Source organism: Rattus norvegicus, chromosome 6 (genome assembly GCF_036323735.1).
Source record: "Rattus norvegicus strain BN/NHsdMcwi chromosome 6, GRCr8, whole genome shotgun sequence".
Classification (NCBI taxonomy): Eukaryota; Metazoa; Chordata; class Mammalia; order Rodentia; family Muridae; genus Rattus; species Rattus norvegicus.
In genome coordinates, this window is record NC_086024.1 from 70,824,945 (window position 1) to 70,838,608 (window position 13,664).

Sequence of the window (13,664 nt, forward strand, 5' to 3'; positions counted from 1 at the left end):
ATTTATGTGAGAGAAACTAGAGTTGTTAAAGAGAATAATTCAGGAGAAATGAAATATTTCTGCACAGAATAATTGGAGAATCTTAGTGGAATAATAGCTGAGGAGTGAACAGTGGCTGAGAGCTAGGAATATGGAGAGGTGGTTCTACAGGAAACCAGGCAAGACTGGAGAGGGTCAGGAAGAGAGAGGGATGAATGGGTACAGATGAATGCAGATAAGAGGACTCTCTGATGGGATATGACAAGCTTTTCTCTGATTATTTAAATTATTGAAAAATTATCATTTAGGTATATGATAGAGGTCATACCACTAATAAATGAAAGGAAGAAATGAATTATGAACTCTAGTCATGTATTTTCTATATATTTGAGAATCAGAACTAAAGAGGCATTACACACACCATTGCTCAAGCAAAATTCTAACTACATATTCTTATTCATTTCCACTGTGTATATTCATTGTATATGACACTGAATTATATAAGGACAACATTCATTGAAGTATATAATGGACATTAAACAGATTCCCCCACTTTTCACACTCTCTTTTCTTACCTCCCTTCTCACTAGTTTCATTTGTTCCCTAGATAATTTTACATCTAATGTCATGTCATATATACAGACATGGAAAATGTCTTCTGTTCTTCACAGAAACTCCTTCATTTTGAGGTCTAAGTGTGAACAATTAGGAACATTAAACCACAATTATAAGAGAACTATAAACAATTCTGATCCTGATTTTCTTGCCATCATTTAAAGATATAGAAGATTCAGTTTCGTGAAAATAAGTATGTTTGTACCTATGTTTCTAAAAAAAAGTTTCCTTTTTCAATTAAAAAAAAGTCTCCCTAGTTAGTTTCTGTGTTAAATTTTCCTGTGTTATATTTTTGAACTACAATGGTTCCTGGTTTCTGGAGATACAAGAGTTGACTTTTCAGTTTTGTTCTTTTTTTTTAACTTTTTTATTGTATATTTTTATCTACATTTCAAATATTTTCTTCCCTCCAGAAACACCCTATCCTATCCCCTCCACCCCCTTCCTCCATGAAGGTGATTCCCAACCCACCCACCCACTCCATCTTGCCTCCTCACCTTGGCATTCCCATATACTTTGGCATCGAGCCTTCACAGGACCAAGGGCCTCTCCTCCCATTGATGCCCAACAAGGCCCATCTTCTTCTACATATGCAGCTGGAGCCATGGGTTGCTCCCTGTCTACTTCTTGGTTGGTGGTTTAGTCCCTGGGAACTCTTTGGTATCTGGGTGGTTGCTATTGTTGTACTTCCTATGGGCTTACCAACCATCTCAGCTACCTCAGTCCTTTTTCTACCTCCTTTTCTGGGGATGCCATTTTCAGTGCAATGGTTGACCACAAGCCTCTGTCTCAGTATTTGACAGGTTCTGGCATAGAGTTTCAAGTGACAGCTGTATCAGGCTCCTGTCAGTATACACCTCTTGGCAACCCCAAGAGTGACTGATTCTGGTAACTGCAAGTGGGATGGATTTCCATGTGTGGTAGTCTCTGGATAGTCCTTTCTTCCATCTCTGCTCCCCACTTTTCCTCCTTATTTTCTCCTGTGAGTATTTTGTTTCCTTTTCTAAAGAAAAAAGCATCCACATTTTGGTCTATCTTCTTTTGGGGCTTCATGTGGTCTGTAAATTGTATCTTGGCTATTTCAAGCTTTTGGGCTATTATACACTTATTTCTGAGTACATATTATGTGTGTACTTTGTGATTGGGTTACCTTATTCAGGATGTTTTCTAGTTCCATTCATTTTCCTGCAAATTCCATGAAGATATTGATTTTAATAACTGAGTAGTACTCCATTGTGTAAATGTACATTTTCTGTATCCATTCCTCTGTTGAGGGACATCTGGGCAGTACCAAAGTTTTTGACAACATACTGCCTGGATTCTCCATGTTGTCAATACAGTTGTTGAATCAACTGTGAGTATAGTTAATTGCGGTGAAAGTGTTAGTGTTATTTACATATCTGCTGCCTGGTGCAATTTAAAGTGATGTGGTAGAAGTCTCACTAAAGTTTTTATTTCAACTTTTCCAGAGGATCTTGTGTTAAATCTTTGGTTTGGTCTGCATAGTAATGACATGAGAAAATTCCAGAACCCCTAGGCCACAGTCTTTAGATAATAAAGGCTCTTTTTCCAAAGATTACATAATCAATCATCTCCCATTTCTTTCTTTTACTTCCTGGATATGAACACATTTGCTTCAACATACAGTTGTAGCATGAAATGCTGTCCTATTCTTTCTCAAAGCAGTGTAGCTAATTTATCACACATTGTAACCTCAAAGTCTGTGAACCAAATCTAATCTTAAAACTTCATATAATTATGACTGGTGTTTTGTGATAGTAACAGAAAGCTGATAAATAAATTCATTATTCTTTATAAGTAAAGAATCCACAATTATCAGTTCAGTTGTAGTGGAAGTTTCAAAGTTGAGATACTAATTATGTAACTCTTCATCTCATGATTTAGCTGTGGTCTCAGAAATGCAAAATTATAATTAATTTTTAATCAAGATGGAAAATAAATTATATGATTAAATGTTTAAACAATTCTATCCCCTGGTCATTTAGAAATGCTGTTCCTTTGATATGGTGCTAACAGAGTATTCATTCAATACCTTAAATTTAAATGCTTTATGAATAAGATTTATACTCTATACCAAATAAACATTTAAATTTGGAAATTAGAATGTAACTACATGATAACACTTTGATTTAAATAGGACATTTACAATAATAATAATAATAATAATAATAATAATAATAATAGACTATAGAATACAGGTAAATGTATGTGTGAGCCAATTTTTCTGATATTTAAATATGATTTATAATTAAATTATTTTTTAATTATTTTCAAACTCCTTAAAGTATGGTTGAATAATAGAGCATTTATATATGTAGTGTTTAATTCTCAAACACACACATATACATATATATATATATATAATTTTTTCATTGTAATAAGTATAATCACTCATAGTGCAAAATGATACTCTAAGTCAAATTAATTGCTATACTCATCATTTTCTCTTGCTATCATATCTTGAGATATATTGGAAACATGCATTCCATTCTTTGATTCCTAGCATAGAAACAGGCATTAGCAACCATTATGGCCATTCTCTAATTTGTTCCACAGAATTAACATGTTTTACGTAATTACAACATTTATCCTTCAACAAAATTCCCCATTGTTTCCCCCTCTATTCTGTAATTTATTGTTTTGATTCTATACAAATCCCTGTGTTCATTGTATTTTTGCTTATATTAAGAAGCACTATGTCTTCTAGATTCAATTTTATGTCACATGTGACAAGAGTGTCTTTTTTTTGTTTTTGTTGTTGTTCTTAAGGCTAAATCATACTTCATTATGCTTTCTTTAACCACTCAACTGTTGAATCTAAATATTTATTATTGTAAATCATGTTGTGATAGAAGTACTAGTGTGAGTAAATAAATAAAAATAAATTACTCTTTCTGGATAAATGTAAAGCATAAATTGTGCCACCATATTAACTCTGGGCCTGTTGTTAAGGTATTTGATAAATTCTTGCAGTGTCTTTGTCTTCTACCACCACAGTAATTTTTCTGCTACGAAACATGTTTTGATAGACTTTATTCTTTTAAACTGAAACAGTAACAACAAATTGGAAATAAAAATAGGTGCTGGAAACTATAAAGAAGAAATGTTCTTGGGCACTTATTAATTAGAATATTTCATTACACTACTTATTCCAAGCCACTCTACCTAAATGTCTTTGTTATAAGTTATAAAAATTGCCCAACTATTTGAGTTACCTGAATTTGAGTCTTTTTTTTTTCTAGTGAGAGAACTCCTGACAGTATAATCAAACAATCTTAGAAGTATGAGACTTAATAATATTGAAAAATCTTGGTTATATTCAGAATTACTTTTAGTTTGGCTTTTATATTTGTTTACCACAGAAAGTATTAAACCTTTAATAACCTAATATAAACACTAAAATCCATAACAAAAATGCAGAAGGCAAAATTTTGATAGTTCACCTGAATATGGATGGTACTACCTGAGAAGCTATTTTCTGAACATCTAATGTCTCTTTGAAATATATCCTTATTGGAGAATCAGTATTCCATCCCTTAGTATAAGGAGAAGTAAAAATAAGATATGAGAATCCATATGCAAATTTAAAACTATTGTTTCATTTGCTATTTGCTTAGTTTCAACAAGATGACCTGGCTTCTATGGGGTTATTTCTTTGTTTATAACTGAAAAACAGAAGAAAATTAAAATTTATTAAGCTATAATTTTAGGAGTCAAACTTAGAAGACATTGAGTGCCAAGTATGGTGTGTTTAATCAGTGTGAGTATTAATACTGATTTTCATCACTACATCAGGAATTTTCAATTATTAAAGCTTTGCTTTGCATTATTGTGAGTGTTCACATGTCACATACATATATATGTATATATATACATGATATATATATATATATATATATATAAAATATATTATATATAATACACACACACACATACACACACACACGGCTAGCCTGGGTGAGTTCTCTAGGGCTGCTGTAACATATGTCGCAAATTGAGTGCCTTAAAACCAGGACGGTATTGTTTCACAGTTTTAGAAGCCAGATGTCAATAAGCATGACTAGCAGAATTAGTCATCAGAGCACTGAATGAGTAGTATTATACAGATTTCTTTCCTGGCAATCTTTTCTCTGTATCTTTTTATATTCAAGTCTAACTCAGTCTTTAAATTTCCCCTTTCCAGAGCACTACATATATAATAATAGAATAAAGTAACAACAATGAGTTACTAGATACTGATTTATTGATTTATTTAGTGATTTGCTTAAAGCATGACTTTACTTGTCCCCTGAAATAGAATGACAAAGAGAAATGGCCAAATCAATGGGTCGTTTGCCTTAAGAATCTGCTGGATGCTATGTATACTTCCATAAACTACTGTTTACTTGTCCACCCACTATGTGGGCTTAGAGTATGGGAATATAAACTGGATCTAATAGCCTTTAAGAGCTATCCTGACTTCCATCCACCATTGACATCCTTCCTCTTTCACTCCCTTTGTTGTCAGACTGCTTATTCCAGAATGATATTGAACTAAAGTTTATTTTTAAAGCTTTATCTGTGCTTAATTGCCTCCCAAGTCCATATTTTCAATGACGACCATATTCTGAAATGGTAGGGATTAAGTTTCCATTTCATCATTTTGGGAGTGGATATAATACAATCTCTAACACATGCCTACATGCCTACTCTAGAAAGTTTTCTCCTCTTTGGTTATGATTGCATCTTTTCCAGGAGAAATAAATAGTTGAGAAATGAGAAAATTTGAGGTATACATAGTAGCATATGTTTTGGAGGAGGAAGATAAAACAACTTCATAAAGTTTTTGGCAAATTTCAGGTCAATAAATGGGGTTAAATAAGAACAAACTTACTTTATCATTATTATAATATATCATTTTTTTTCTTTTCATTTTTTCGGAGCTGGGGACAGAACCCAGGGCCTTGCGCTTATTAGGCAAGCACTCTACCACTGAACTAAATCCCCATAATATATAATTTTTATGGCTATATCTTATTCTGAGAGTCAAATGGTTTTTTGTACATTTGAGAATGACTTTGTTCAGTAATTCATTATAAATCATAGCTTTATTGAACATATTTCAAGATAATATTGAACAGTGAAGAAACTGAAGTAATTAATTTTGCTGAATTATCCATTACTGAATGTTAGGACCATGACCTTCAGGAGGTCACATTTGTTATTAGATTATTGTTATTTGTTTAATACCCATTGCCATAGGGACTTTTTGTATGAAAAATTGAAATAAATTATTTACTGTTTTATCTACAGGACTGTTACAATTTAAAGGAGCCTCCTTATCTTATGCCTAGTATATTGAGTAACATCACAAATAAATAAGTCAGGTTGGATCACCTGCCAGATTGTTTGTCCTCCAGTTGAGAAGGATGAGTATTATGATAGTCTGATCACTTCAAATAAGCACTTATGATGTCCTTTCTCCAAAATTCATTTAACACTTATCCTACTGAGTTACTCCTATTTCCTTTCCATTTTCTGTTATTTCCTTCTTGCTTCTTATTTCCTTAGTGTTTCTCAAAATGACAGGAGACACTCCTGTTCTTAACAGTTAACTGAGTAGTCACAAATATTTCTACAGAGGACGGGCAGACTCACAAAAAAATATACTTGACAAATTCCCTGTTCTGTCACTTTGTTTCACATCAACATTGTGGCTTCTATTGGAATTTTTAAGGCATGGTGATATTTTTTTTCTCTTACTCTCACTGAACTTTCTGTAGTTCCATTCTTCCTGTTATGGTTTAGATGGAATTTGAATGTATTCTATCAAGAGTTCCATCCTGGAATGTTGTCTTTCATCTTCATGATACTGAGACTCGGTGAAACCTTTAGAAGGTGCAACCACATTGGTGGCAACATCCCCTTTGGATAAAATCAAGAACGATTCCTTAGTAGCATGGAGTCAAACTTCACCCTTGAATCTTTCTTCCTGTTTGAAATCGTGGTTACTTCTGATGAGTCTCTGCCTTTAGATGCACTCTACATGAGGCCCTCATTGGAATCCCAACAGAAGGGGACACTTTGTCTTGAACTTTTAGATTTCAAAACTATGAAGCAAACATAATGTATTTTTAAGTACTTTATCCTAGACATGTAGCTGTAGAAACCAAAAGTGAACTAGTGTACTGATAAACATCAATTGATTGTGGATGTTGAAAAGGAAAGACCCTCATATGTTTCCCATTATTATGTGCATATCTCCGTGATATTTCCTGTCTGTTGTGGCCTTTGTATTTCTGATTGTTCTTGGCATCTCAACCTTTAGTCTCCAACTACTCCAACATTAGATCAGCACTGTGCTTGACTAAGAGGCATTGCTCACAGTAGCATGGTCACGACAAATATGTCCCTTACCAATCACACTTGTCTTCTGATCTCACTATAGAGTTCTCATATCATTAAGGAAAAGGGAGAGAATGTCTGATATAGTATGAAGAGATAATTTTTCATGACACATTTCTAGATCAATTTGGCCAAGGTGGTTCTTTGTCAGATGTTAAGTACTCTTCGTACTTAAGAAGTTTGGGCCATCATAAATTATACCAAATCAATGAAATTTTAAATATCCCCTTACGTTTTACGTTCTCTTTATTGAAACATACACAGATTTGCCGACCAATCTTATATTGCTGTCAAGTTTTCCTCTATCATTTTAAATTTTCATAATGAAATTTTATTTCTGGCTCTTAAGATACAACATATTCCAAATTGTTTCACATTCATATTTAGCTTCCTCAGAGGATGGTAGCTTGAAGAACATTTGAAAAGAATAATGAGAGTGGAGGAAATGAGGTATTTATGCTGCTATTTTGTTACCTAGTAGTAGATCCAAATAATTTGAGTGGATACCCTAAACCAGTTTGGAACAAAAATATTTGGAAATACTAATCCATGTTTCTCCAAACTGCTAACCAAAATAAAAGAAGCAACCTTCATTGGAAGTTCTGGATGAGCATTTCAATCTTTGTAATCACTACTCCATACTCTTAAACACTTTCCAATGCACTCTCTATTCTTTCTCTATAAAAGACAAAGACTTCTTAAGCTACTAAATGTACTTGGCTCTTAGACTTATTTGTTCCATGTTAAATCCCATTAAAAAAAAACTATCCTGGAAATCCAGTCTTAATCAAACCAAATATCTGTCTAAAACTACTCATATGATAGTTCTGATTCTTCAATGGAATGTAAGAATGTAACTTTTTTCCCCAGCATTAAAGTTTATTGGGGAAGAAGGCATCAGTGTTTTTGAACTGTAGCCTTCCTCATGGCTCCCAGCATGTTTCTCACCTCCTCCTTCTTCTCTTCCATGGTGCATTTGGGTTCTCCTCTTCATGTTCTTAGACACCATGGCATACCACTCACAGGAAACCGTGCATCTCCTGGATCATTTCCCATAACATCTTGGTGTGCTTGGTGGGATGACCATGGCACTGCCTGTGCCTTTGTTTGATGATATTCGTAGTTGCCTTGTGGTCCTTGTTGAGGCCCAAGACCAAGATAGAGCTTTAATTGATGATCTCCGATAATGGCTGCAATAGCACAAATATAACTTTAAAATGCACCCTCTTATTTCAAATAAATAGACTTTTCAGATACTTCCTTAGAAAGAAATTATCATGTTTCCTTTGCCTTATTACTCGTTTTTTGTTTTGAAAAATAGTTTTAAAATTGCATTTTTTAAAAAATTTATTTCTTTGCAGATTTCTTTTTTTTATTTTTTTTTATTTTTTTTAACCACCAAATATTTATTTATTTATTTATTTATTTATTTATTTATTAACTTGAGTATTTCTTATATACATTTCGAGTGTTATTCCCTTTCCCGGTTTCCGGGCAAACATCCCCCTCCCCCCTCCCCTTCCTTATGGGTGTTCCCCTCCCAACCCTCCCCCCATTGCCGCCCTCCCCCCATAGACTAGTTCACTGGGGGTTCAGTCTTAGCAGGACCCAGGGCTTCCCCTTCCACTGGTGCTCTTACTAGGATATTCATTGCTACCTATGGGGTCAGAGTCCAGGGTCAGTCCATGTATAGTCTTTAGGTAGTGGCTTAGTCCCTGGAAGCTCTGGTTGCTTGGCATTGTTGTACTTTTGGGGTCTCGAGCCCCTTCAAGCTCTTCCAGTTCTTTCTCTGATTCCTTCAATAGGGGACCTATTCTCAGTTCAGTGGTTTGCTGCTGGCATTCGCCTCTATATTTGCTGTATTCTGGCTGTGTCTCTCAGGAACGATCTACATCCGGCTCCTGTCGGTCTGCACTTCTTTGCTTCATCCATCTTGTCTAATTGGGTGGCTGTATATGTATGGGCCACATGTGGGGCAGGCTCTGAATGGGTGTTCCTTCTGTGTCTGTTTTAATCTTTGCCTCTCCCTTCCCTGCCAAGGGTATTCTTTTTCCTCATTTAAAGAAGGAGTGAAGCATTCACATTTTGAACATTCGTCTTGAGTTTCGTTTGTTCTAGGGATCTAGGGTAATTCAAGCATTTGGGCTAATAGCCACTTATCAATGAGTGCATACCATGTATGTCTTTCTGTGATTGGGTTAGCTCACTCAGGATGATATTTTCCAGTTCCAACCATTTGCCTACGAATTTCATAAACTCGTTGTTTTTGATAGCTGAGTAATATTCCATTGTGTAGATGTACCACATTTTCTGTATCCATTCCTCTGTTGAAGGGCATCTGGGTTCTTTCCAGCTTCTGGCTATTATAAATAAGGCTGCGATGAACATAGTGGAGCACGTGTCACTTTTATATGTTGAGGCATCTTTTGGGTATATTCGGTTTGCCAGAATTTTATTGAGTATTTTTGCGTCGATATTCATAAGGGAAATTGGTCTGAAGTTCTCTTTCTTTGTTGTGTCTTTGTGTGGTTTAGGTATAAGAGTAATTTTGGCTTCGTAGAAGGAATTCGGTAGGGCTCCATCTGTTTCAATTTTGTGGAATAGTTTGGATAATATTGGTATGAGGTCTTCTATGAAGGTTTGATAGAATTCTGCACTAAACCCGTCTGGACCTGGGCTCTTTTTGGTTGGGAGACCTTTAATGACTGCTTCTATTTCCTTAGGAGTTATGGGGTTGTTTAACTGGTTTATCTGTTCCTGATTTAACTTCGATACCTGGTATCTGTCTAGGAAATTGTCCATTTCCTGAAGATTTTCAAATTTTGTTGAATATAGGTTTTTATAGTAAGATGTGATGATTTTTTGAATTTCCTCTGAATCTGTAGTTATGTCTCCCTTTTCATTTCTGATTTTGTTAATTTGGACACACTCTCTGTGTCTTCTCGTTAGTCTGGCTAAGGGTTTATCTATCTTGTTGATTTTCTCAAAGAACCCACTTTTGGTTCTGTTGATTCTTTCTATGGTCCTTTTTGTTTCTACTTGGTTGATTTCAGCTCTGAGTTGGATTATTTCCTGCCTTCTACTCCTCCTGGGTGTATTTGCTTCTTTTTGTTCTAGAGCTTTTAGGTGTGCTGTCAAGCTGCTGACATATGCTCTTTCCTGTTTCTTTCTGCAGGCACTCAGCGCTATGAGTTTTCCTCTTAGCACAGCTTTCATTGTGTCCCATAAGTTTGAGTATGTTGTATCTTCATTTTCATTAAATTCTAAAAAGTTTTTAATTTCTTTCTTTATTTCTTCCTTGACCAGGTTATCATTGAGTAGAGCATTGTTCAATTTCCACGTATATGTGGGCATTCTTCCCTTCTTGTTATTGAAGACCAGTTTTAGGCCGTGGTGGTCCGATAGCACGCATGGGATTATTTCTATCTTTCTGTACCTGTTGAGGCCCGTTTTTTGACCAATTATATGGTCAATTTTGGAGAAAGTACCATGAAGAACTGAGAAGAAGGTATATCCTTTTGCTTTAGGATAGAATGTTCTATAAATATCCGTTAAGACCATTTGGCTCATGACTTCTCTTAGTCTGTCTACATCACTGTTTAATTTCTGTTTCCATGATCTGTCCATTGATGAGAGTGGGGTGTTAAAATCTCCCACTATTATTGTGTGAGGTGCAATGTGTGTTTTGAGCTTAATAAGGTTTCTTTTACGTATGTAGGTGCCCTTGTATTTGGGGCATAGATATTTAGGATTGAGAGTTCATCTTGGTGGATTTTTCCTTTGATGAATATGAAGTGTCCTTCCTTATCTTTTTTGATGACTTTTAGTTGGAAATTGATTTTATTTGATATTAGAATGGCTACTCCAGCTTGCTTCTTCTGACCCTTTGCTTGGAAAGTTGTTTTCCAGCCTTTCACTCTGAGGTAGTGTCTGTCTTTGTCTCTGAGGTGTGTTTCCTGTAGGCAGCAGAATGCAGGGTCCTCGTTGCGTATCCAGTTTGTTAATCTATGTCTTTTTATTGGGGAGTTGAGGCCATTGATATTGAGAGATATTAAGGAATAGTGATTATTGCTTCCCGTTATATTCATATTTGGATGTGAGGTTATGTTTGTGTGCTTTCATTCTCTTTGTTTTGTTGCCAAGACGATTAGTTTCTTGCTTCTTCTAGGGTATAGCTTGCCTCCTTATGTTGGGCTTTACCATTTATTATCCTTTGTAGTGCTGGATTTGTAGAAAGATATTGTGTAAATTTGGTTTTGTCATGGAATATCTTGGTTTCTCCATCAATGTTAAATGAGAGTTTTGCTGGATACAGTAACCTGGGCTGGCATTTGTGTTCTCTTAGGGTCTGTATGACATCAGTCCAGGATCTTCTGGCCTTCATAGTTTCTGGCGAGAAGTCTGGTGTGATTCTGATAGGTCTCCCTTTATATGTTACTTGACCTTTTTCCCTTACTGCTTTTAATATTCTTTCTTTATTTTGTGCGTTTGGTGTTTTGACAATTATGTGACGGGAGGTGTTTCTTTTCTGGTCCAATCTATTTGGAGTTCTGTAGGCTTCTTGTATGTCTATGGGTATCTCTTTTTTTAGGTTAGGGAAGTTTTCTTCTATGATTTTGTTGAAGATATTTACTGGTCCTTTGAGCTGGGAGTCTTCACTCTCTTCTATACCTATTATCCTTAGGTTTGATCTTCTCATTGAGTCCTGGATTTCCTGTATGTTTTGGACCAGTAGCTTTTTCCGCTTTACATTATCTTTGACAGTTGAGTCAATGATTTCTATGGAATCTTCTGCTCCTGAGATTCTCTCTTCCATCTCTTGTATTCTGTTGGTGAAGCTTGTATCTACAGCTCCTTGTCTCTTCTTTTGGTTTTCAATATCCAGGGTTGTTTCCATGTGTTCTTTCTTGATTGCTTCTATTTCCATTTTTAATTCCTTCAACTGTTTGATTGTGTTTTCCTGGAATTCTTTCAGGGATTTTTGCGATTCTTCTCTGTAGGCTTTTACTTGTTTATTAATGTTTTCCTGTGCTTCCCTAAGTGTGTTCATGTCTTTCTTGAAGTCCTCCAGCATCATGATCAAATATGATTTTGAAACTAGATCTTGCTTTTCTGGTGTGTTTGGATATTCCATGTTTATTTTGGTGGGAGAATTGGGCTCCGATGATGGCATGTAGTCTTGGTTTCTGTTGCTTGGGTTCCTGCGCTTGCCTCTCGCCATCAGATTATCTCTAGTGTTACTTTGTTCTGCTATTTCTGACAGTGGCTAGACTGTCCTATAAGCCTGTGTGTCAGGAGTGCTGTAGACCTGTTTTCCTCTCTTTCAGTCAGTTATGGGGACAGAGTGTTCTGCTTTCGGGCGTGTAGTTTTTCCTCTCTACAGGTCTTCAGCTGTTCCTGTGGGCCTGTGTCTTGAGTTCACCAGGCAGCTTTCTTGCAGCAGAAAATTTGGTCTTACCTGTGGTCCCGAGGCTCAGGTTTGCTCGTGGGGTGCTGCCCAGGGGCTCTCTGCAGCGGCAGCAACCAGGAAGACCTGTGTCGCCCCTTCCGGGAGCTTCAGTGCACCAGGGTTCCAGATGGTCTTTGGCTTTTTCCTCTGGCGTCCGAGATGTGTGTGCAGGGAGCAGTCTCTTCTGGTTTCCCAGGCTTGTCTGCCTCTCTGAAGGTTTAGCTCTCCCTCCCACGGGATTTGGGTGCAGAGAACTGTTTTTCCGGTCTGTTTCCTTCAGGGTCCGGCGGTGTCTCTGGCAGGGGTCCTGCCGCTCCCCCACGGGAGCCCAGAGGCCTTATACAGTTTCCTCTTGGGCCAGGGATGTGGGCAGGGGTGAGCAGTGTTGGTGGTCTCTTCCGCTCTGCAGCCTCAGGAGTGCCCACCTGACCAGGTGGTTGGGTCTCTCTCTCACGGGTCTGGGAGCAGAGAGCTGCTGCGGGCCGGGATCCGCGGGTGTGGGACTTCCGGTAAACACAGAACGTGCCTGGTCCTAGAGAAATTCTGCTTCCGTGTGTCCCAAGCTCACCAGGCAGCTTTCTTGCAGCAGAAAATTTGGTCTTACCTGTGGTCCCAAGGCTCAGGTTCGCTCGTGGGGTGCTGCCCAGGGGCTCTCTGCAGCGGCAGCAACCAGGAAGACCTGTGCCGCCCCTTCCGGGAGCTTCAGTGCACCAGGGTTCCAGATGGTCTTTGGCTTTTTCCTCTGGCGTCCGAGATGTGTGTGCAGGGAGCAGTCTCTTCTGGTTTCCCAGGCTTGTCCGCCTCTCTGAAGGTTTAGCTCTCTCTCCCACGGGATTTGGGTGCAGAGAACTGTTTATCCGGTCTGTTTCCTTCAGGGTCCGGAGGTGTCTCTGGCAGGGGTCCTGCCGCTCCTGGGCCCTCCCCCACGGGAGCCCAGAGGCCTTATACAGTTTCCTCTTGGGCCAGGGACGTGGGCAGGGGTGAGCAGTGTTGGTGGTCTCTTCCGCTCTGCAGCCTCAGGAGTGCCCACCTGACCAGGCGGTTGGGTCTCTCTCTCACCGGGTCTGGGAGCAGAGAGCTGCTGCGGGCCGGGATCCGCGGGTGTGGGACTTCCGGTAAACACAGAACGTGCCTGGTCCTAGAGAAATTCTGCTTCTGTGTGTCCCAAGCTCACCAGGCAGCTTTCTTGCAGCAGAAAATTTGGTCTTACCTGTGG

The 13,664-nt window shown here is 37.7% G+C and overlaps 1 long non-coding RNA gene across 4 annotated transcripts in view; it reads right to left on the bottom strand.

Annotated features, from left to right (window-relative positions):
• The window catches only part of LOC102556158 (uncharacterized), a 99,669-nt gene that overhangs the window by 63,462 nt on the left and 22,543 nt on the right, over positions 1–13,664 (bottom strand). For 2 of the 4 annotated variants that reach the window (XR_005505919.2, XR_005505921.2), the window contains exon 3: positions 7,948–8,189. The exons of the other annotated variants lie outside the window; for them this stretch is intronic. This is a non-coding gene — a long non-coding RNA (uncharacterized LOC102556158). The remainder of the gene's footprint in view (positions 1–7,947; positions 8,190–13,664) is intronic. 4 annotated transcript variants of the gene reach the window in all.